Source organism: Ovis canadensis, chromosome 9, assembly GCF_042477335.2.
Source record: "Ovis canadensis isolate MfBH-ARS-UI-01 breed Bighorn chromosome 9, ARS-UI_OviCan_v2, whole genome shotgun sequence".
Classification (NCBI taxonomy): domain Eukaryota; kingdom Metazoa; phylum Chordata; class Mammalia; order Artiodactyla; family Bovidae; genus Ovis; species Ovis canadensis.
The window spans coordinates 5265789-5290515 of record NC_091253.1 but is presented as its reverse complement, the minus strand read 5'-3'; positions in this window follow the sequence as shown (position 1 = coordinate 5290515).

The following is a 24727-nucleotide window of genomic DNA, read 5'->3' as shown; positions in this document are numbered from 1 at the left end:
AGGCTTCTCGAGGCTAATCACGTCTAACCACTGGAACTTCCAAAGGGTCCTTCACACCATTGCTGCAACTCAAGAAGTTCCCCGCATACCCGTCTCCACTCGAGAGGAAGCACGTGGGGTCCCGCACACATCCAGGGGAGCCCCGTTTCCGCCTCCTAGCTCCAGATGAAGGATCCTTTCCCTGTTTCGTAGGGAAAGAATTCCCGGCGTTCCCGTCGCATCTCAAGAGGAGGCGCTCTCCACAGGAAAGGCGAGAGGAACTCCAGGGTCATGACACCATTCCAAGAGTCCCCCAGATGTGTCAGTCCATTCCAGAGGAACCTGTTTTCCCTGCACTGCCTTGACGTTCAAGCCGAGGATCGACTCCCACCACGTGTGCACGTGGGACAGCCCTGTGGGAAAGCGTCGTGGGAAAGCCTCGTGGGAAAGACTCGAGGGAAAACCATAGATCCTTTGATCCACGCGGCGGACTACGTGACACTGCTGCTACCGCTCTGGAGGAAAGCGCAAGTGCATGCCCGCATTTGAGACGAGGACTGACTCCCCTGGGGAGACTCCAGAAGTACCCCAAGATCCATGTCAGCACTGGAGAGGAAACCTCAGGTTCCGGCCCCGACTCCACACAAGGTCTTAGGCCCCGGCATCGACGTTAGAGGAATCCCGAGAGGCCCCCGAGGAACTCGCATGGGGACTGGCCTTTCCTGAGGCCACCAGAGCGGGTCCCTGAGGTCCCCGTCGTAAGTCGAGAGCACCTGCCGCAACTCGAGAGAATCCAGGAGGTTTTGCCCTCCAGGCGAGATGAGGCCCATTTCTGCTGAGGCTTCTCGAGTCCAATCACATCTAACCACTGGAACTTCCAAAGGGTCCTTCACACCATTGCTGCAACTCAAGAAGTTCCCCGACATACCCGTCTGCACTCGAGAGGAAGCACGTGGTGTCCCGCACACATCCAGGGGAGCCCCGTTTCCGCCTCCTAGCTCGAGATGAGGGATCCTTTCCCTGTTTCGTAGGGAAAGAATTCCCGGCATTCCCGACGCATCTCAAGAGGAGGCGCTCTCCACAGGAAATGCGAGAGGAACTCCAGAGTCGTGCCACCATTCCAAGAGTCCCCCAGATGTGTCAGTCCATTCCAGAGGAACCTGTTTTCCCTGCACTGCCTTGACGTTCACGCCGAGGATCGACTCCCACCACGTGTGCACGTGGGACAGCCCTGTGGGAAAGCCTCGTGGGAAAGCCTCGTGGGAAAGACTCGAGGGAAAACCATAGATCCTTTGATCCACGCGGCGGACTGCGTGACACTGCTGCTACCGCTCTGGAGGAAAGCGCAAGTGCATGCCCGCATTCGAGACGAGGACTGACTCCCCTGGGGAGACTCCAGAAGTACCCCAAGATCCATGTCAGCACTGGAGAGGAATCCTCAGGTTCCGGCCCCGACTCCACACAATGTCTTAGGCCCCGGCATCGACCGGAGAGGAATCCCGAGAGGCCCCCGAGGAACTCGCATGGGGACTGGCCTTTCCTGAGGCCACAAGAGCGGGTCCCGGAGGTCCCCGTCGTAAGTCGAGAGCACCTGCCGCAACTCGAGAAAATCCAGGAGGTTTTGCCCTCCAGGCGAGATGAGGCCCATTTCCGCTGAGGCTTCTCGAGGCCAATCACATCTAACCACTGGAACTTCCAAAGGGTCCTTCACACCCTTGCTGCAACTCAAGAAGTTCCCCGACATACCCGTCTCCACTCGAGAGGAAGCACGTGGTGTCCCGCACACATCCAGGGGAGCCCCGTTTCCGCCTCCTAGCTCGAGATGAGGTATCCTTTCCCTGTTTCGTAGGGAAAGAATTCCCGGCGTTCCCGTCGCATCTCAAGAGGAGGCGCTCTCCACAGGAAAGGCGAGAGGAACTCCAGGGTCGTGCCACCATTCCAAGAGTCCCCCAGATGTGTCAGTCCATTCCAGAGGAACCTGTTTTCCCTGCACTGCCTTGACGTTCAAGCCGAGGATCGACTCCCACCACGTGTGCACGTGGGACAGCCCTGTGGGAAAGCCTCGTGGGAAAGCCTCGTGGGAAAGACTCGAGGGAAAACCATAGATCCTTTGATCCACGCGGCGGACTGCGTGACACTGCTGCTACCGCTCTGGAGGAAAGCGCAAGTGCATGCCCGCATTCGAGACGAGGACTGACTCCTCTGGGGAGATTCCAGAAGTACCCCAAGATCCATGTCAGCACTGGAGAGGAATCCTCAGGTTCCGGCCCCGACTCCACACAAGGTCTTAGGCCCCGGCATCGACGGGAGAGGTATCCCGAGAGGCCCCCGAGGAAGTCGCATGGGGACTGGCCTTTCCTGAGGCCACCAGAGCGGGTCCCTGAGGTCCCCGTCGTAAGTCGAGAGCACCTGCCGTAACTCGAGAAAATCCAGGAGATTTTGCCCTCCAGGCGAGATGAGGCCCATTTCCGCTGAGGCTTCTCGAGGCTAATCACGTCTAACCACTGGAACTTCCAAAGGGTCCTTCACACCCTTGCTGCAACTCAAGAAGTTCCCCGACATACCCGTCTCCACTCGAGAGGAATCACGTGGGTCCCGCACACATCCAGGGGAGCCCCGTTTCCGCCTCCTAGCTCGAGATGAGGGATCCTTTCCCTGTTTCGTAGGGAAAGAATTCCCGGCGTTCCCGTCGCATCTCAAGAGGAGGCGCTCTCCACAGGAAAGGCGAGAGGAACTCCAGGGTCGTGCCACCATTCCAAGAGTCCCCCTGATGTGTCAGTCCATTCCAGAGGAACCTGTTTTCCCCGCACTGCCTTGACGTTCAAGCCGAGGATCGACTCCCACCACGTGTGCACGTGGGACAGCCCTGTGGGAAAGCCTCGTGGGAAAGCCTCGTGGGAAAGACTCGAGGGAAAACCATAGATCCTTTGATCCACGCGGCGGACTGCGTGACACTGCTGCTACCGCTCTGGAGGAAAGCGCAAGTGCATGCCCGCATTCGAGACGAGGACTGACTCCCCTGGGGAGACTCCAGAAGTACCCCTAGATCCATGTCAGCACTGGAGAGGAATCCTCAGGTTCCGGCCCCGACTCCACACAAGGTCTTAGGCCCGGGCATCGACGGGAGAGGAATCCCGAGAGGCCCCCGAGGAACTCGCATGGGGACTGGCCTTTCCTGAGGCCACCAGAGCGGGTCCCTGAGGTCCCCGTCGTAAGTCGAGAGCACCTGCCGCAACTCGAGAAAATCCAGGAGGTTTTGCTCTTCAGGCGAGATGAGGCCCATTTCCGCTGAGGCTTCTCGAGGCCAATCACCTCTAACCACTGGAACTTCCAAAGGGTCCTTCACACCCTTGCTGCAACTCAAGAAGTTCCCCGACATACCCGTCTCCACTCGAGAGGAAGCACGTGGGTCCCGCACACATCCAGGGAAGCCCCGTTTCCGCCTCCTAGCTCGAGATGAGGGATCCTTTCCCTGTTTCGTAGGGAAAGAATTCCCGGCGTTCCCGTCCCATCTCAAGAGGAGGCGCTCTCCACAGGAAAGGCGAGAGGAACTCCAGGGTCGTGCCACCATTCCAAGAGTCCCCCAGATGTGTCAGGCCATTCCAGAGGAACCTGTTTTCCCTGCACTGCCTTGACGTTCAAGCCGAGGATCGACTCCCACCACGTGTGCACGTGCGAGAGCCCTGTGGGAAACCATCGTGGGAAAGACTCGAGGGAAAAAAAAAGATCCTTTGATCCACGCGGTAGACTGCGTGACACTGCTGCTACCGCACTGGAGGAAAGCGCAAGTGCATGCCCGCATTCGAGACGAGGACTGACTCCCCTGGGGAGACTCCAGAAGTACCCCAAGATCCATGTCAGCACTGGAGAGGAATCCTCAGGTTCCGGCCCCGACTCCACACAAGGTCTTAGGCCCCGGCATCGACGGGAGAGGAATCCCGAGAGGCCCCCGAGGAACTCGCATGGGGACTGGCCTTTCCTGAGGCCACCAGAGCGGGTCCCTGAGGTCCCCATCGTAAGTCGAGAGCACCTGCCGCAACTCGAGAAAATCCAGGAGGTTTTGCCCTCCAGGCGAGATGAGGCCCATTTCCGCTGAGGCTTCTGGAGGCCAATCACATCTAACCACTGGAACTTCCAAAGGGTCCTTCACACCCTTGCTGCAACTCAAGAAGATCCCCGACATACCCGTCTGCACTCGAGAGGAAGCACGTGGTGTCCCGCACACATCCAGGGGAGCCCCGTTTCCGCCTCCTAGCTCGAGATGAGGGATCCTTTCCCTGTTTCGTAGGGAAAGAATTCCCGGCGTTCCCGTCGCATCTCAAGAGGAGGCGCTCTCCACAGGAAAGGCGAGAGGAACTCCAGGGTCGTGCCACCATTCCAAGAGTCCCCCAGATGTGTCAGTCCATTCCAGAGGAACCTGTTTTCCCTGCACTGCCTTGACGTTCAAGCCGAGGATCGACTCCCACCACGTGTGCACGTGGGACAGCCCTGTGGGAAAGCCTCGTGGGAAAGCCTCGTGGGAAAGACTCGAGGGAAAACCATAGATCCTTTGATCCACGCGGCGGACTGCGTGACAATGCTGCTACCGCTCTGGAGGAAAGCGCAAGTGCATGCCCGCATTCGAGACGAGGACTGACTCCCCTGGGGAGACTCCAGAAGTACCCCAAGATCCATGTCAGCACTTGAGAGGAATCCTCAGGTTCCGGCCCCGACTCCACACAAGGTCTTAGGCCCCGGCATCGACGGGAGAGGAATCCCGAGAGGCCCCCGAGGAACTCGCATGGGGACTGGCCTTTCCTGAGGCCACCAGAGCGGGTCCCTGAGGTCCCCGTCGTAAGTCGAGAGCACCTGCCGCAACTCGAGAAAATCCAGGAGGTTTTGCCCTCCAGGCGAGATGAGGCCCATTTCCGCTGTGGCTTCTCGAGGCCAATCAAATCTAACCACTGGAACTTCCAAAGGATCCTTCACACCCTTGCTGCAAATCAAGAAGTTCCCCGACATACCCGTCTGAACTCGAGAGGAAGCACGTGGTGTCCCGCAAACATCCAGGGGAGCCCCGTTTCCGCCTCCTAGCTCGAGATGAGGGATCCTTTCCCTGTTTCGTAGGGAAAGAATTCCCGGCGTTCCCGTCGCATCTCAAGAGGAGGCGCTCTAAACAGGAAAGGCGAGAGGAACTCCAGGGTCATGCCACCATTCCAAGAGTCCCCCAGATGTGTCAGTCCATTCCAGAGGAACCTGTTTTCCCTGCACTGCCTTGACGTTCAAGCCGAGGATCGACTCCCACCACGTGTGCACGTGGCACAGCCCTGTGGGAAAGCCTCGTGGGAAAGCCTCGTGGGAAAGACTCGAGGGAAAACCATAGATCCTTTGATCCACGCAGCAGACTGCGTGACACTGCTGCTACCGCTCTGGAGGAAAGCGCAAGTGCATGCCCGCATTCGAGACGAGGACTGACTCCCCTGGGGAGACTCCAGAAGTACCCCGAGATCCATGTCAGCACTGGAGAGGAATCCTCAGGTTCCGGCCCCGACTCCACACAAGGTCTTAGGCCCCGGCATCGACGGGAGAGGAATCCCGAGAGGCCCCCGAGGAACTCGCATGGGGACTGGCCTTTCCTGAGGCCACCAGAGCGTGTCCCTGAGGTCCCCGTCGTAAGTCGAGAGCACCTGCCGCAACTCGAGAAAATCCAGGAGGTTTTGCCCTCCAGGCGAGATGAGGCCCATTTCCGCTGAGGCTTCTCGAGGCCAATCACATCTAACCACTGGAACTTCCAAAGGGTCCTTCACACCCTTGCTGCAACTCAAGAAGTTCCCCGACATACCCGTCTGCACTCGAGAGGAAGCACGTGGTGTCCCGCACACATCCAGGGGAGCCCCGTTTCCGCCTCCTAACTCGAGATGAGGGATCCTTTCCCTGTTTCGTAGGGAAAGAATTCCCGGCGTTCCCGTCGCATCTCAAGAGGAGGCGCTCTCCACAGGAAAGGCGAGAGGAACTCCAGGGTCGTGCCACCATTCCAAGAGTCCCCCAGATGTGTCAGTCCATTTCAGAGGAACCTGTTTTCCCTGCACTGCCTTGACGTTCAAGCCGAGGATCGACTCCCACCACGTGTGCACGTGGGACAGCCCTGTGGGAAAGCCTCGTGGGAAAGACTCGTGGGAAAGACTCGAGGGAAAACCATAGATCCTTTGATCCACGCGGCGGACTGCGTGACACTGCTGATACCGCTCTGGTGGAAAGCGCAATGCATGCCCGCATTCGAGACGAGGACTGATTCCCCTGGGGAGACTCCAGAAGTACCCCAAGATCCATGTCAGCACTGGAGAGGAATCCTCAGGTTCCGGCCCCGACCCCACACAAGGTCTTAGGCCCCGGCATCGACGGGAGAGGAATCCCGAGAGGCCCCCGAGGAACTCGCATGGGGACTGGCCTTTCCTGAGGCCACCAGAGCGGGTCCCTGAGGTCCCCGTCGTAAGTCGAGAGCACCTGCCGCAACTCTAGAAAATCCAGGAGGTTTTGCCCTCCAGGCATGAGGCCCATTTCCGCTGAGGCTTCTCGAGGCCAATCACATCTAACCACTGGAACTTCCAAAGGGTCCTTCACACCATTGCTGCAACTCAAGAAGTTCCCCGACATACCCGTCTCAACTCGAGAGGAAGCACGTGGTGTCCCGCACACATCCAGGGGAGCCCCGTTTCCGCCTCCTAGCTCGAGATGAGGGATCCTTTCCCTGTATCGTAGGGAAAGAATTCCCAGCGTTCCCGTCGCATCTCAAGAGGAGGCGCTCTCCACAGGAAAGGCGAGAGGAACTCCAGGGTCGTGACACCATTCCAAGAGTCCCCCAGATGTGTCAGTCCATTCCAGAGGAACCTGTTTTCCCTGCACTGCCTTGACGTTCAAGCCGAGGATCGACTCCCACCACGTGTGCACGTGGGACAGCCCTGTGGGAAAGCCTCGTGGGAAAGCCTCGAGGGAAAGACTCGAGGGAAAACCATAGATCCTTTGATCCACGCGGCGGACTGCGTGACAATGCTGCTACCGCTCTGGAGGAAAGCGCAAGTGCATGCCCGCATTCGAGACGAGGACTGACTCCCCTGGGGAGACTCCAGAAGTACCCCAAGATCCATGTCAGCACTTGAGAGGAATCCTCAGGTTCCGGCCCCGACTCCACACAAGGTCTTAGGCCCCGGCATCGACGGGAGAGGAATCCCGAGAGGCCCCCGAGGAACTCGCATGGGGACTGGCCTTTCCTGAGGCCACCAGAGCGGGTCCCTGAGGTCCCCGTCGTAAGTCGAGAGCACCTGCCGCAACTCGAGAAAATCCAGAAGGTTTTGCCCTCCAGGCGAGATGAGGCCCATTTCCGCTGTGGCTTCTCGAGGCCAATCAAATCTAACCACTGGAACTTCCAAAGGGTCCTTCACACCCTTGCTGCAACTCAAGAAGTTCCCCGACATACCCGTCTGAACTCGAGAGGAAGCACGTGGTGTCCCGCAAACTTCCAGGGGAGCCCCGTTTCCGCCTCCTAGCTCGAGATGAGGGATCCTTTCCCTGTTTCGTAGGGAAAGAATTCCCGGCGTTCCCGTCGCATCTCAAGAGGAGGCGCTCTAAACAGGAAAGGCGAGAGGAACTCCAGGGTCATGCCAACATTTTAAGAGTCCCCCAGATGTGTCAGTCCATTCCAGAGGAACCTGTTTTCCCTGCACTGCCTTGACGTTCAAGCCGAGGATCGACTCCCACCACGTGTGCACGTGGGACAGCCCTGTGGGAAAGCCTCGTGGGAAAGCCTCGTGGGAAAGACTCGAGGGAAAACCATAGATCCTTTGATCCACGCAGCAGACTGCGTGACACTGCTGCTACCGCTCTGGAGGAAAGCGCAAGTGCATGCCCGCATTCGAGACGAGGACTGACTCCCCTGGGGAGACTCCAGAAGTACCCCGAGATCCATGTCAGCACTGGAGAGGAATCCTCAGGTTCCGGCCCCGACTCCACACAAGGTCTTAGGCCCCGGCATCGACGGGAGAGGAATCCCGAGAGGCCCCCGAGGAACTCGCATGGGGACTGGCCTTTCCTGAGGCCACCAGAGCGGGTCCCTGAGGTCCCCGTCGTAAGTCGAGAGCACCTGCCGCAACTCGAGAAAATCCAGGAGGTTTTGCCCTCCAGGCGAGATGAGGCCCATTTCCGCTGAGGCTTCTCGAGGCTAATCACGTCTAACCACTGGAACTTCCAAAGGGTCCTTCACACCCTTGCTGCAACTCAAGAAGTTCCCCGACATACCCGTCTCCACTCGAGAGGAATCACGTGGGTCCCGCACACATCCAGGGGAGCCCCGTTTCCGCCTCCTAGCTCGAGATGAGGGATCCTTGCCCTGTTTCGTAGGGAAAGAATTCCCGGCGTTCCCGTCGCATCTCAAGAGGAGGCGCTCTCCACAGGAAAGGCGAGAGGAACTCCAGGGTCGTGCCACCATTCCAAGAGTCCCCCAGATGTGTCAGTCCATTCCAGAGGAACATGTTTTCCCTGCACTGCCTTGACGTTCAAGCCGAGATTCGACTCCCACCACGTGTGCACGTGGGACAGCCCTGTGGGAAAGCCTCGTGGGAAAGCCTCGTGGGAAAGACGCGAGGGAAAACCATAGATCCTTTGATCCACGCGGTGGACTACGTGACACTGCTGCTACCGCTCTGGAGGAAAGCGCAAGTGCATGCCCGCATCCGAGACGAGGACTGACTCCCCTGGGGAGACTCCAGAATACCCCAAGATCCATGTCTCCACTGGAGAGGAATCCTCAGGTTCCGGCCCCGACTCCACACAAGGTCTTAGGCCCCGGCATCGACGGGAGAGGAATCCCGAGACGCCCCCGAGGAACTCGCATAGGGACTGGCCTTTCCTGAGGCCACCAGAGCGGTTCGCTGAGGTCCCCGTCGTAAGACGAGAGCACCTGTCGCAACTCGAGAAAATCCAGGAGGTTTTGCCCTCCAGGCGAGAGGAGGCCCATTTCCGCTGAGGCTTCTCGAGGCCAAACACATCTAACCACTGGAACTTCCAAAGGGTCCTTCACACCATTGCTGCAACTCAAGAAGTTCCCCGACATACCCATCTCCACTCGAGAGGAAGCACGTGGGGTCCCGCACACATCCAGGGGAGCCCCGTTTCCGCCTCCTAGCTCGAGATGAGGGATCGTTTCCCTGTTTCGTAGGGAAAGAATTCCCGGCGTTCCCGTCGCATCTCAAGAGGAGGCGCTCTCCACAGGAAAGGCGAGAGGAACTCCAGGGTCATGCCACCATTCCAAGAGTCCCCCAGATGTGTCAGTCCATTCCAGAGGAACCTGTTTTCCCTGCACTGCCTTGACGTTCAAGCCGAGGATCGACTCCCACCACGTGTGCACGTGGGACAGCCCTGTGGGAAAGCCTCGTGGGAAAGCCTCGTGGGAAAGACTCGAGGGAAAACAATAGATCCTTTGATCCACGCGGCGGACTGCGTGACACTGCTGCTACCGCTCTGGAGGAAAGAGCAAGTGCATGCCCGCATTCGAGACGAGGACTGACTCCCCTGGGGAGACTCCAGAAGTACCCCAAGATCCATGTCAGCACTGGAGAGGAATCCTCAGGTTCCGGCCCCGACTCCACACAAGGGCTTAGGCCCCGGCATCGACGGGAGAGTAATCCCGAGAGGCCCCCGAGGAACTCGCATGGGGACTGGCCTTTCCTGAGGCCACCAGAGCGGGTCCCTGAGGTCCCCGTCGTAAGTCGAGAGCACCTGCCGCAACTCGAGAAAATCCAGGAGGTTTTGCCCTCCAGGCGAGATGAGGCCCATTTCCGCTGAGGCTTCTCGAGGCCAATCACATCTAACCACTGGAACTTCCAAAGGGTCCTTCACACCATTGCTGCAACTCAAGAAGTTCCCCGACATACCCGTCTCCACTCGAGAGGAAGCACGTGGGGTCCCGCACACATCCAGGGGAGCCCCGTTTCCGCCTCCTAGCTCCAGATGAAGGATCCTTTACCTGTTTCGTAGGGAAAGAATTCCCGGCGTTCCCGTCGCATCTCAAGAGGAGGCGCTCTCCACAGGAAAGGCGAGAGGAACTCCAGGGTCATGACACCATTCCAAGAGTCCCCCAGATGTGTCAGTCCATTCCAGAGGAACCTGTTTTCCCTGCACTGCCTTGACGTTCAAGCCGAGGATCGACTCCCACCACGTGTGCACGTGGGACAGCCCTGTGGGAAAGCGTCGTGGGAAAGCCTCGTGGGAAAGACTCGAGGGAAAACCATAGATCCTTTGATCCACGCGGCGGACTACGTGACACTGCTGCTACCGCTCTGGAGGAAAGCGCAAGTCCATGCCCGCATTTGAGACGAGGACTGACTCCCCTGGGGAGACTCCAGAAGTACCCCAAGATCCATGTCAGCACTGGAGAGGAAACCTCAGGTTCCGGCCCCGACTCCACACAAGGTCTTAGGCCCCGGCATCGACGTTAGAGGAATCCCGAGAGGCCCCCGAGGAACTCGCATGGGGACTGGCCTTTCCTGAGGCCACCAGAGCGGGTCCCTGAGGTCCCCGTCGTAAGTCGAGAGCACCTGCCGCAACTCGAGAGAATCCAGGAGGTTTTGCCCTCCAGGCGAGATGAGGCCCATTTCTGCTGAGGCTTCTCGAGTCCAATCACATCTAACCACTGGAACTTCCAAAGGGTCCTTCACACCATTGCTGCAACTCAAGAAGTTCCCCGACATACCCGTCTGCACTCGAGAGGAAGCACGTGGTGTCCCGCACACATCCAGGGGAGCCCCGTTTCCGCCTCCTAGCTCGAGATGAGGGATCCTTTCAGTGTTTCGTAGGGAAAGAATTCCCGGCGTTCCCGTCGCATCTCAAGAGGAGGCGCTCTCCACAGGAAAGGCGAGAGGAACTCCAGGGTCATGCCACCATTCCAAGAGTCCCCCAGATGTGTCAGTCCATTTCAGAGGAACCTGTTTTCCCTGCACTGCCTTGACGTTCAAACCGAGGATCGACTCCCACCACGTGTGCACGTGGGACAGCCCTGTCGGAAGGCCTCGTGGGAAAGCCTCGTGGGAAAGACTCGAGGGAAAACCATAGATCCTTTGATCCACGCGGCGGACTGCGTGACACTGCTGCTACCGCTCTGGAGGAAAGCGCAAGTGCATGCCCGCATTCGAGACGAGGACTGACTCCCCTGGGGAGACTCCAGAAGTACCCCAAGATCCATGTCAGCACTGGAGAGGAATCCTCAGGTTCCGGCCCCGACTCCACACAAGGTCTTAGGCCCCGGCATCGACGGGAGAGGAATCCCGAGAGGCCCCCGAGGAACTGGCATGGGGACTGGCTTTTCCTGAGGCCACCAGAGCGGTTCCCTGAGGTCCCCGTCGTAAGTCGAGAGCACCTGCCGCAACTCGAGAAAATCCAGGAGGTTTTGCCCTCCAGGCGAGATGAGGCCCATTTCCGCTGAGGCTTCTCGAGGCCAATCACATCTAACCACTGGAACTTCCAAAGGGTCCTTCACACCCTTGCTGCAACTCAAGAAGTTCCCCGACATACCCGTCTCCACTCGAGAGGAAGCACGTGGGTCCCGCACACATCCAGGGGAGCCCCGTTTCCGCCTCCTAGCTCGAGATGAGGGATCCTTTCCCTGTTTCGTAGGGAAAGAATTCCCGGCGTTCCCGTCGCATCTCAAGAGGAGGCGCTCTAAACAGGAAAGGCGAGAGGAACTTCAGGGTCATGCCACCATTCCAAGAGTCCCCCAGATGTGTCAGTCCATTCCAGAGGAACCTGTTTTCCCTGCACTGCCTTGACGTTCAAGCCGAGGATCGACTCCCACCACGTGAGCACGTGGGACAGCCCTGTGGGAAAGCCTCGTGGGAAAGCCTCGTGGGAAAGACTCGAGGGAAAACCATAGATCCTTTGATCCACGCAGCAGACTGCGTGACACTGCTGCTACCGCTCTGGAGGAAAGAGCAAGTGCATGCCCGCATTCGAGACGAGGACTGACTCCCCTGGGGAGACTCCAGAAGTACCCCGAGATCCATGTCAGCACTGGAGAGGAATCCTCAGGTTCCGGCCCCGACTCCACACAAGGTCTTAGGCCCCGGCATCGACGGTAGAGGAATCCCGAGAGGCCCCCGAGGAACTCGCATGGGGACTGGCCTTTCCTGAGGCCACCAGAGCGTGTCCCTGAGGTCCCCGTCGTAAGTCGAGAGCACCTGCCGCAACTCGAGAAAATCCAGGAGGTTTTGCCCTCCAGGCGAGATGAGGCCCATTTCCGCTGAGGCTTCTCGAGGCCAATCACATCTAACCACTGGAACTTCCAAATGGTCCTTCACACCCTTGCTGCAACTCAAGAAGTTCCCCGACATACCCGTCTCCACTCGAGAGGAAGCACGTGGGGTCCCGCACACATCCAGGGGAGCCCCGTTTCCGCCTCCTAGCTCGAGATGAGGGATCCTTTCCCTGTTTCGTAGGGAAAGAATTCCCGGGGTTCCCGTCGCATCTCAAGAGGAGGCGCTCTCCACAGGAAAGGCGAGAGGAACTCCAGGGTCGTGCCACCATTCCAAGAGTCCCCCAGATGTGTCAGTCCATTCCAGAGGAACCTGTTTTCCCTGCACTGCCTTGACGTTCAAGCCGAGGATCGACTCCCACCACGTGTGCACGTGGGACAGCCCTGTGGGAAAGCCTCGTGGGAAAGCCTCGTGGGAAAGACTCGAGGGAAAACCATAGATCCTTTGATCCACGCGGCGGACTTCGTGACACTGCTGCTACCGCTCTGGAGGAAAGCGCAAGTGCATGCCCGCATTCGAGACGAGGACTGACTCCCCTGGGGAGACTCCAGAAGTACCCCAAGATCCATGTCAGCACTGGAGAGGAATCCTCAGGTTCCGGCCCCGACTCCACACAAGGTCTTAGGCCCCGGCATCGACGGGAGAGGAATCCCGAGAGGCCCCCGAGGAACTCGCATGGGGACTGGCCTTTCCTGAGGCCACCAGAGCGGGTCCCTGAGGTCCCCGTCGTAAGTCGAGAGCACCTGCCGCAACTCGAGAAAATCCAGGAGGTTTTGCCCTCCAGGCGAGATGAGGCCCATTTCCGCTGAGGCTTCTGGAGGCCAATCACATCTAACCACTGGAACTTCCAAAGGGTCCTTCACACCCTTGCTGCAACTCAAGAAGATCCCCGACATACCCGTCTGCACTCGAGAGGAAGCACGTGGTGTCCCGCACACATCCAGGGAAGCCCCGTTTCCGCCTCCTAGCTCGAGATGAGGGATCCTTTCCCTGTTTCGTAGGGAAAGAATTCCCGGCGTTCCCGTCGCATCTCAAGAGGAGGCGCTCTCCACAGGAAAGGCGAGAGGAACTCCAGGGTCGTGCCACCATTCCAAGAGTCCCCCAGATGTGTCAGTCCATTCCAGAGGAACTTGTTTTCCCTGCACTGCCTTGACGTTCAAGCCGAGGATCGACTCCCACCACGTGTGCACGTGGGACAGCCCTGTGGGAAAGCCTCGTGGGAAAGCCTCGTGGGAAAGACTCGAGGGAAAACCATAGATCTTTTGATCCACGCGGCGGACTGCGTGACAATGCTGCTACCGCTCTGGAGGAAAGCGCAAGTGCATGCCCGCATTCGAGACGAGGACTAACTCCCCTGGGGAGACTCCAGAAGTACCCCAAGATCCATGTCAGCACTGGAGAGGAATCCTCAGGTTCCGGCCCCGACTCCACACAAGGTCTTAGGCCCCGGCATCGACGGGAGAGGAATCCCGAGAGGCCCCCTAGGAACTCGCATGGGGACTGGCCTTTCCTGAGGCCACCAGAGCGGGTCCCTGAGGTCCCCGTCGTAAGTCGAGAGCACCTGCCGCAACTCGAGAAAATCCAGGAGGTTTTGCCCTCCAGGCGAGATGAGGCCCATTTCCGCTGAGGCTTCTCGAGGCTAATCACGTCTAACCACTGGAACTTCCAAAGGGTCCTTCACACCCTTGCTGCAACTCAAGAAGTTCCCCGACATACCCGTCTCCACTCGAGAGGAAGCACGTGGGTCCCGCACACATCCAGGGGAGCCCCGTTTCCGCCTCCTAGCTCGAGATGAGGGATCCTTTCCCTGTTTCGTAGGGAAAGAATTCCCGGCGTTCCCGTCGCATCTCAAGAGGAGGCGCTCTAAACAGGAAAGGCGAGAGGAACTTCAGGGTCATGCCACCATTCCAAGAGTCCCCCAGATGTGTCAGTCCATTCCAGAGGAACCTGTTTTCCCTGCACTGCCTTGACGTTCAAGCCGAGGATCGACTCCCACCACGTGAGCACGTGGGACAGCCCTGTGGGAAAGCGTCGTGGGAAAGCCTCGTGGGAAAGACTCGAGGGAAAACCATAGATCCTTTGATCCACGCAGCAGACTGCGTGACACTGCTGCTACCGCTCTGGAGGAAAGAGCAAGTGCATGCCCGCATTCGAGACGAGGACTGACTCCCCTGGGGAGACTCCAGAAGTACCCCGAGATCCATGTCAGCACTGGAGAGGAATCCTCAGGTTCCGGTCCCGACTCCACACAAGGTCTTAGGCCCCGGCATCGACGGTAGAGGAATCCCGAGAGGCCCCCGAGGAACTCGCATGGGGACTGGCCTTTCCTGAGGCCACCAGAGCGTGTCCCTGAGGTCCCCGTCGTAAGTCGAGAGCACCTGCCGCAACTCGAGAAAATCCAGGAGGTTTTGCCCTCCAGGCGAGATGAGGCCCATTTCCGCTGAGGCTTCTCGAGGCCAATCACATCTAACCACTGGAACTTCCAAATGGTCCTTCACACCCTTGCTGCAACTCAAGAAGTTCCCCGACATACCCGTCTCCACTCGAGAGGAAGCACGTGGGGTCCCGCACACATCCAGGGGAGCCCCGTTTCCGCCTCCTAGCTCGAGATGAGGGATCCTTTCCCTGTTTCGTAGGGAAAGAATTCCCGGGGTTCCCGTCGCATCTCAAGAGGAGGCGCTCTCCACAGGAAAGGCGAGAGGAACTCCAGGGTCGTGCCACCATTCCAAGAGTCCCCCAGATGTGTCAGTCCATTCCAGAGGAACCTGTTTTCCCTGCACTGCCTTGACGTTCAAGCCGAGGATCGACTCCCACCACGTGTGCACGTGGGACAGCCCTGTGGGAAAGCCTCGTGGGAAAGCCTCGTGGGAAAGACTCGAGGGAAAATCATAGATCCTTTGATCCACGCGGCGGACTTCGTGACACTGCTGCTACCGCTCTGGAGGAAAGCGCAAGTGCATGCCCGCATTCGAGACGAGGACTGACTCCACTGGGGAGACTCCAGAAGTACCCCAAGATCCATGTCAGCACTGGAGAGGAATCCTCAGGTTCCGGCCCCGACTCCACACAAGGTCTTAGGCCCCGGCATCGACGGGAGAGGAATCCCGAGAGGCCCCCGAGGAACTCGCATGGGGACTGGCCTTTCCTGAGGCCACCAGAGCGGGTCCCTGAGGTCCCCGTCGTAAGTCGAGAGCACCTGCCGCAACTCGAGAAAATCCAGGAGGTTTTGCCCTCCAGGCGAGATGAGGCCCATTTCCGCTGAGGCTTCTGGAGGCCAATCACATCTAACCACTGGAACTTCCAAAGGGTCCTTCACACCCTTGCTGCAACTCAAGAAGATCCCCGACATACCCGTCTGCACTCGAGAGGAAGCACGTGGTGTCCCGCACACATCCAGGGGAGCCCCGTTTCCGCCTCCTAGCTCGAGATGAGGGATCCTTTCCCTGTTTCGTAGGGAAAGAATTCCCGGCGTTCCCGTCGCATCTCAAGAGGAGGCGCTCTCCACAGGAAAGGCGAGAGGAACTCCAGGGTCGTGCCACCATTCCAAGAGTCCCCCAGATGTGTCAGTCCATTCCAGAGGAACTTGTTTTCCCTGCACTGCCTTGACGTTCAAGCCGAGGATCGACTCCCACCACGTGTGCACGTGGGACAGCCCTGTGGGAAAGTCTCGTGGGAAAGCCTCGTGGGAAAGACTCGAGGGAAAACCATAGATCTTTTGATCCACGCGGCGGACTGCGTGACACTGCTGCTACCTCTCTGGAGGAAAGCGCAAGTGCATGCCCGCATTCGAGACGAGGACTAACTCCCCTGGGGAGACTCCAGAAGTACCCCAAGATCCATGTCAGCACTGGAGAGGAATCCTCAGGTTCCGGCCCCGACTCCACACAAGGTCTTAGGCCCCGGCATCGACGGGAGAGGAATCCCGAGAGGCCCCCTAGGAACTCGCATGGGGACTGGCCTTTCCTGAGGCCACCAGAGCGGGTCCCTGAGGTCCCCGTCGTAGGTCGAGAGCACCTGCCGCAACTCGAGAAAATCCAGGAGGTTTTGCCCTCCAGGCGAGATGAGGCCCATTTCCGCTGAGGCTTCTCGAGGCTAATCACGTCTAACCACTGGAACTTCAAAAGGGTCCTTCACACCCTTGCTGCAACTCAAGAAGTTCCCCGACATACCCGTCTCCACTCGAGAGGAAGCACGTGGGTCCCTCACACATCCAGGGGAGCCCCGTTTCCGCCTCCTAGCTCGAGATGAGGGATCCTTTCCCTGTTTCGTAGGGAAAGAATTCCCGGCGTTCCCGTCGCATCTCAAGAGGAGGCGCTCTCCACAGGAAAGGCGAGAGGAACTCCAGGGTCGTGCCACCATTCCAAGAGTCCCCCAGATGTGTCAGTCCATTCCAGAGGAACCTGTTTTCCCTGCACTGCCTTGACGTTCAAGCCGAGGATCGACTCCCACCACGTGTGCACGTGGGACAGCCCTGTGGGAAAGCCTCGTGGGAAAGCCTCGTGGGAAAGACTCGAGGGAAAACCATAGATCCTTTGATCCACGCGGCGGACTGCGTGACACTGCTGCTACCGCGATGGAGGAAAGCGCAAGTGCATGCCCGCATTCGAGACGAGGACTGACTCCCCTGGGGAGATTCCAGAAGTACCCCAAGATCCATGTCAGCACTGGAGAGGAATCCTCAGGTTCCGGCCCCGACTCCACACAAGGTCTTAGGCCCCGGCATCGACGGGAGAGGTATCCCGAGAGGCCCCCGAGGAACTCGCATGGGGACTGGCCTTTCCTGAGGCCACCAGAGCGGGTCCCTGAGGTCCCCGTCGTAAGTCGAGAGCACCTGCCGTAACTCGAGAAAATCCAGGAGATTTTGCCCTCCAGGCGAGATGAGGCCCATTTCCGCTGAGGCTTCTCGAGGCTAATCACGTCTAACCACTGGAACTTCCAAAGGGTCCTTCACACCCTTGCTGCAACTCAAGAAGTTCCCCGACATACCCGTCTCCACTCGAGAGGAATCACGTGGGTCCCGCACACATCCAGGGGAGCCCCGTTTCCGCCTCCTAGCTCGAGATGAGGGATCCTTTCCCTGTTTCGTAGGGAAAGAATTCCCGGCGTTCCCGTCGCATCTCAAGAGGAGGCGCTCTCCACAGGAAAGGCGAGAGGAACTCCAGGGTCGTGCCACCATTCCAAGAGTCCCCCTGATGTGTCAGTCCATTCCAGAGGAACCTGTTTTCCCTGCACTGCCTTGACGTTCAAGCCGAGGATCGACTCCCACCACGTGTGCACGTGGGACAGCCCTGTGGGAAAGCCTCGTGGGAAAGCCTCGTGGGAAAGACTCGAGGGAAAACCATAGATCCTTTGATCCACGCGGCGGACTGCGTGACACTGCTGCTACCGCTCTGGAGGAAAGCGCAAGTGCATGCCCGCATTCGAGACGAGGACTGACTCCCCTGGGGAGACTCCAGAAGTACCCCTAGATCCATGTCAGCACTGGAGAGGAATCCTCAGGTTCCGGCCCCGACTCCACACAAGGTCTTAGGCCCGGGCATCGACGGGAGAGGAATCCCGAGAGGCCCCCGAGGAACTCGCATGGGGACTGGCCTTTCCTGAGGCCACCAGAGCGGGTCCCTGAGGTCCCCGTCGTAAGTCGAGAGCACCTGCCGCAACTCGAGAAAATCCAGGAGGTTTTGCTCTTCAGGCGAGATGAGGCCCATTTCCGCTGAGGCTTCTCGAGGCCAATCACCTCTAACCACTGGAACTTCCAAAGGGTCCTTCACACCCTTGCTGCAACTCAAGAAGTTCCCCGACATACCCGTCTCCACTCGAGAGGAAGCACGTGGGTCCCGCACACATCCAGGGAAGCCCCGTTTCCGCCTCCTAGCTCGAGATGAGGGATCCTTTCCCTGTTTCGTAGGGAAAGAATTCCCGGCGTTCCCGTCCCATCTCAAGAGGAGGCGCTCTCCACAGGAAAGGCGAGAGGAACTCCAGGGTCGTGCCACCATTCCAAGAGTCCCCTAGATGTGTCAGGCCATTCCAGAGGAACCTGTTTTCCCTGCACTGCCTTGACGTTCAAGCCGAGGATCGACTCCCACCACGTGTGCACGTGCGAGAGCCCTGTGGGAAACCATCGTGGGAAAGACTCGAGGGAAAAAAAAAGATCCTTTGATCCACGCGGTAGACTGCGTGACACTGCTGCTACCGCACTGGAGGAAAGCGCAAGTGCATGCCCGCATTCGAGACGAGGACTGACTCCCCTGGGGAGACTCCAGAAGTACCCCAAGATCCATGTCAGCACTGGAGAGGAATCCTCAGGTTCCGGCCCCGACTCCACACAAGGTCTTAGGCCCCGGCATCGACGGGAGAGGAATCCCGAGAGGCCCCCGAGGAACTCGCATGGGGACTGGCCTTTCCTGAGGCCACCAGAGCGGGTCCCTGAGGTCCCCATCGTAAGTCGAGAGCACCTGCCGCAACTCGAGAAAATCCAGGAGGTTTTGCCCTCCAGGCGAGATGAGGCCCATTTCCGCTGAGGCTTCTGGAGGCCAATCACATCTAACCACTGGAACTTCCAAAGGGTCCTTCACACCCTTGCTGCAACTCAAGAAGATCCCCGACATACCCGTCTGCACTCGAGAGGAAGCACGTGGTGTCCCGCACACATCCAGGGGAGCCCCGTTTCCGCCTCCTAGCTCGAGATGAGGGATCCTTTCCCTGTTTCGTAGGGAAAGAATTCCCGGCGTTCCCGTCGCATCTCAAGAGGAGGCGCTCTCCACAGGAAAGGCGAGAGGAACTCCAGGGTCGTGCCACCATTCCAAGAGTCCCCCAGATGTGTCAGTCCATTCCAGAGGAACCTGTTTTCCCTGCACTGCCTTGACGTTCAAGCCGAGGATCGACTCCCACCACGTGTGCACGTGGGACAGCCCTGTGGGAAAGCCTCGTGGGAAAGCCTCGTGGGAAAGACTCGAGGGAAAACCATAGATCCTTTGATCCACGCGGCGGACTGCGTGACAATGCTGCTACCGCTCTGGAGGAAAGCGCAAGTGCATGCCCGCATTCGAGACGAGGACTGACTCCCCTGGGGAGACTCCAGAAGTACCCCAAGATCCATGTCAGCACTTGAGAGGAATCCTCAGGTTCCGGCCCCGACTCCACACAAGGTCTTAGGCCCCGGCATCGACGGGAGAGGAATCCCGAGAGGCCCCCGAGGAACTCGCATGGGGACTGGCCTTTCCTGAGGCCACCAGAGCGGGTCCCTGAGGTCCCCGTCGTAAGTCGAGAGCACCTGCCGCAACTCGAGAAAATCCAGGAGGTTTTGCCCTCCAGGCATGAGGCCCATTTCCGCTGAGGCTTCTCGAGGCCAATCACATCTAACCACTGGAACTTCCAAAGGGTCCTTCACACCATTGCTGCAACTCAAGAAGTTCCCCGACATACCCGTCTCAACTCGAGAGGAAGCACGTGGTGTCCCGCACACATCCAGGGGAGCCCCGTTTCCGCCTCCTAGCTCGAGATGAGGGATCCTTTCCCTGTATCGTAGGGAAAGAATTCCCAGCGTTCCCGTCGCATCTCAAGAGGAGGCGCTCTCCACAGGAAAGGCGAGAGGAACTCCAGGGTCGTGACACCATTCCAAGAGTCCCCCAGATGTGTCAGTCCATTCCAGAGGAACCTGTTTTCCCTGCACTGCCTTGACGTTCAAGCCGAGGATCGACTCCCACCACGTGTGCACGTGGGACAGCCCTGTGGGAAAGCCTCGTGGGAAAGCCTCGTGGGAAAGACTCGAGGGAAAACCATAGATCCTTTGATCCACGCGGCGGACTGCGTGACAATGCTGCTACCGCTCTGGAGGAAAGCGCAAGTGCATGCCCGCATTCGAGACGAGGACTGACTCCCCTGGGGAGACTCCAGAAGTACCCCAAGATCCATGTCAGCACTTGAGAGGAATCCTCAGGTTCCGGCCCCGACTCCACACAAGGTCTTAGGCCCCGGCATCGACGGGAGAGGAATCCCGAGAGGCCCCCGAGGAACTCGCATGGGGACTGGCCTTTCCTGAGGCCACCAGAGCGGGTCCCTGAGGTCCCCGTCGTAAGTCGAGAGCACCTGCCGCAACTCGAGAAAATCCAGGAGGTTTTGCCCTCCAGGCGAGATGAGGCCCATTTCCGCTGTGGCTTCTCGAGGCCAATCAAATCTAACCACTGGAACTTCCAAAGGGTCCTTCACACCCTTGCTGCAACTCAAGAAGTTCCCCGACATACCCGTCTGAACTCGAGAGGAAGCACGTGGTGTCCCGCAAACTTCCAGGGGAGCCCCGTTTCCGCCTCCTAGCTCGAGATGAGGGATCCTTTCCCTGTTTCGTAGGGAAAGAATTCCCGGCGTTCCCGTCGCATCTCAAGAGGAGGCGCTCTAAACAGGAAAGGCGAGAGGAACTCCAGGGTCATGCCAACATTTTAAGAGTCCCCCAGATGTGTCAGTCCATTCCAGAGGAAACTGTTTTCCCTGCACTGCCTTGACGTTCAAGCCGAGGATCGACTCCCACCACGTGTGCACGTGGGACAGCCCTGTGGGAAAGCCTCGTGGGAAAGCCTCGTGGGAAAGACTCGAGGGAAAACCATAGATCCTTTGATCCACGCAGCAGACTGCGTGACACTGCTGCTACCGCTCTGGAGGAAAGCGCAAGTGCATGCCCGCATTCGAGACGAGGACTGACTCCCCTGGGGAGACTCCAGAATTACCCCGAGATCCATGTCAGCACTGGAGAGGAATCCTCAGGTTCCGGCCCCGACTCCACACAAGGTCTTAGGCCCCGGCATCGACGGGAGAGGAATCCCGAGAGGCCCCCGAGGAACTCGCATGGGGACTGGCCTTTCCTGAGGCCACCAGAGCGGGTCCCTGAGGTCCCCGTCGTAAGTCGAGAGCACCTGCCGCAACTCGAGAAAATCCAGGAGGTTTTGCCCTCCAGGCGAGATGAGGCCCATTTCCGCTGAGGCTTCTCGAGGCTAATCACGTCTAACCACTGGAACTTCCAAAGGGTCCTTCACACCCTTGCTGCAACTCAAGAAGTTCCCCGACATACCCGTCTCCACTCGAGAGGAATCACGTGGGGCCCGCACACATCCAGGGGAGCCCCGTTTCCGCCTCCTAGCTCGAGATGAGGGATCCTTGCCCTGTTTCGTAGGGAAAGAATTCCCGGCGTTCCCGTCGCATCTCAAGAGGAGGCGCTCTCCACAGGAAAGGCGAGAGGAACTCCAGGGTCGTGCCACCATTCCAAGAGTCCCCCAGATGTGTCAGTCCATTCCAGAGGAACATGTTTTCCCTGCACTGCCTTGACGTTCAAGCCGAGATTCGACTCCCACCACGTGTGCACGTGGGACAGCCCTGTGGGAAAGCCTCGTGGGAAAGCCTCGTGGGAAAGACGCGAGGGAAAACCATAGATCCTTTGATCCACGCGGTGGACTACGTGACACTGCTGCTACCGCTCTGGAGGAAAGCGCAAGTGCATGCCCGCATCCGAGACGAGGACTGACTCCCCTGGGGAGACTCCAGAATACCCCAAGATCCATGTCACCACTGGAGAGGAATCCTCAGGTTCCGGCCCCGACTCCACACAAGGTCTTAGGCCCCGGCATCGACGGGAGAGGAATCCCGAGACGCCCCCGAGGAACTCGCATAGGGACTGGCCTTTCCTGAGGCCACCAGAGCGGTTCGCTGAGGTCCCCGTCGTAAGACGAGAGCACCTGTCGCAACTCGAGAAAATCCAGGAGGTTTTGCCCTCCAGGCGAGAGGAGGCCCATTTCCGCTGAGGCTTCTCGAGGCCAATCACATCTAACCACTGGAACTTCCAAAGGGTCCTTCACACCATTGCTGCAACTCAAGAAGTTCCCCGACATACCCATCTCCACTCGAGAGGAAGCACGTGGGGTCCCGCACACATCCAGGGGAGCCCCGTTTCCGCCTCCTAGCTCGAGATGAGGGATCGTTTCCCTGTTTCGTAGGGAAAGAATTCCCGGCGTTCCCGTCGCATCTCAAGAGGAGGCGCTCTCCACAGGAAAGGCGAGAGGAACTCCAGGGTCATGCCACCATTCCAAGAGTCCCCCAGATGTGTCAGTCCATTCCAGAGGAACCTGTTTTCCCTGCACTGCCTTGACGTTCAAGCCGAGGATCGACTCCCACCACGTGTGCACGTGGGACAGCCCTGTGGGAAAGCCTCGTGGGAAAGCCTCGTGGGAAAGACTCGAGGGAAAACAATAGATCCTTTGATCCACGCGGCGGACTGCGTGACACTGCTGCTACCGCTCTGGAGGAAAGAGCAAGTGCATGCCCGCATTTGAGACGAGGACTGACTCCCCTGGGGAGACTCCAGAAGTACCCCAAGATCCATGTCAGCACTGGAGAGGAAACCTCAGGTTCCGGCCCCGACTCCACACAAGGTCTTAGGCCCCGGCATCGACGTTAGAGGAATCCCGAGAGGCCCCCGAGGAACTCGCATGGGGACTGGCCTTTCCTGAGGCCACCAGAGCGGGTCCCTGAGGTCCCCGTCGTAAGTCGAGAGCACCTGCCGCAACTCGAGAGAATCCAGGAGGTTTTGCCCTCCAGGCGAGATGAGGCCCATTTCTGCTGAGGCTTCTCGAGTCCAATCACATCTAACCACTGGAACTTCCAAAGGGTCCTTCACACCATTGCTGCAACTCAAGAAGTTCCCCGACATACCCGTCTGCACTCGAGAGGAAGCACGTGGTGTCCCGCACACATCCAGGGGAGCCCCGTTTCCGCCTCCTAGCTCGAGATGAGGGATCCTTTCAGTGTTTCGTAGGGAAAGAATTCCCGGCGTTCCCGTCGCATCTCAAGAGGAGGCGCTCTCCACAGGAAAGGCGAGAGGAACTCCAGGGTCATGCCACCATTCCAAGAGTCCCCCAGATGTGTCAGTCCATTTCAGAGGAACCTGTTTTCCCTGCACTGCCTTGACGTTCAAACCGAGGATCGACTCCCACCACGTGTGCACGTGGGACAGCCCTGTCGGAAAGCCTCGTGGGAAAGCCTCGTGGGAAAGACTCGAGGGAAAACCATAGATCCTTTGATCCACGCGGCGGACTGCGTGACACTGCTGCTACCGCTCTGGAGGAAAGCGCAAGTGCATGCCCGCATTCGAGACGAGGACTGACTCCCCTGGGGAGACTCCAGAAGTACCCCAAGATCCATGTCAGCACTGGAGAGGAATCCTCAGGTTCCGGCCCCGACTCCACACAAGGTCTTAGGCCCCGGCATCGACGGGAGAGGAATCCCGAGAGGCCCCCGAGGAACTGGCATGGGGACTGGCTTTTCCTGAGGCCACCAGAGCGGTTCCCTGAGGTCCCCGTCGTAAGTCGAGAGCACCTGCCGCAACTCGAGAAAATCCAGGAGGTTTTGCCCTCCAGGCGAGATGAGGCCCATTTCCGCTGAGGCTTCTCGAGGCCAATCACATCTAACCACTGGAACTTCCAAAGGGTCCTTCACACCCTTGCTGCAACTCAAGAAGTTCCCCGACATACCCGTCTCCACTCGAGAGGAAGCACGTGGGTCCCGCACACATCCAGGGGAGCCCCGTTTCCGCCTCCTAGCTCGAGATGAGGGATCCTTTCCCTGTTTCGTAGGGAAAGAATTCCCGGCGTTCCCGTCGCATCTCAAGAGGAGGCGCTCTAAACAGGAAAGGCGAGAGGAACTTCAGGGTCATGCCACCATTCCAAGAGTCCCCCAGATGTGTCAGTCCATTCCAGAGGAACCTGTTTTCCCTGCACTGCCTTGACGTTCAAGCCGAGGATCGACTCCCACCACGTGAGCACGTGGGACAGCCCTGTGGGAAAGCCTCGTGGGAAAGCCTCGTGGGAAAGACTCGAGGGAAAACCATAGATCCTTTGATCCACGCAGCAGACTGCGTGACACTGCTGCTACCGCTCTGGAGGAAAGAGCAAGTGCATGCCCGCATTCGAGACGAGGACTGACTCCCCTGGGGAGACTCCAGAAGTACCCCGAGATCCATGTCAGCACTGGAGAGGAATCCTCAGGTTCCGGCCCCGACTCCACACAAGGTCTTAGGCCCCGGCATCGACGGTAGAGGAATCCCGAGAGGCCCCCGAGGAACTCGCATGGGGACTGGCCTTTCCTGAGGCCACCAGAGCGTGTCCCTGAGGTCCCCGTCGTAAGTCGAGAGCACCTGCCGCAACTCGAGAAAATCCAGGAGGTTTTGCCCTCCAGGCGAGATGAGGCCCATTTCCGCTGAGGCTTCTCGAGGCCAATCACATCTAACCACTGGAACTTCCAAATGGTCCTTCACACCCTTGCTGCAACTCAAGAAGTTCCCCGACATACCCGTCTCCACTCGAGAGGAAGCACGTGGGGTCCCGCACACATCCAGGGGAGCCCCGTTTCCGCCTCCTAGCTCGAGATGAGGGATCCTTTCCCTGTTTCGTAGGGAAAGAATTCCCGGGGTTCCCGTCGCATCTCAAGAGGAG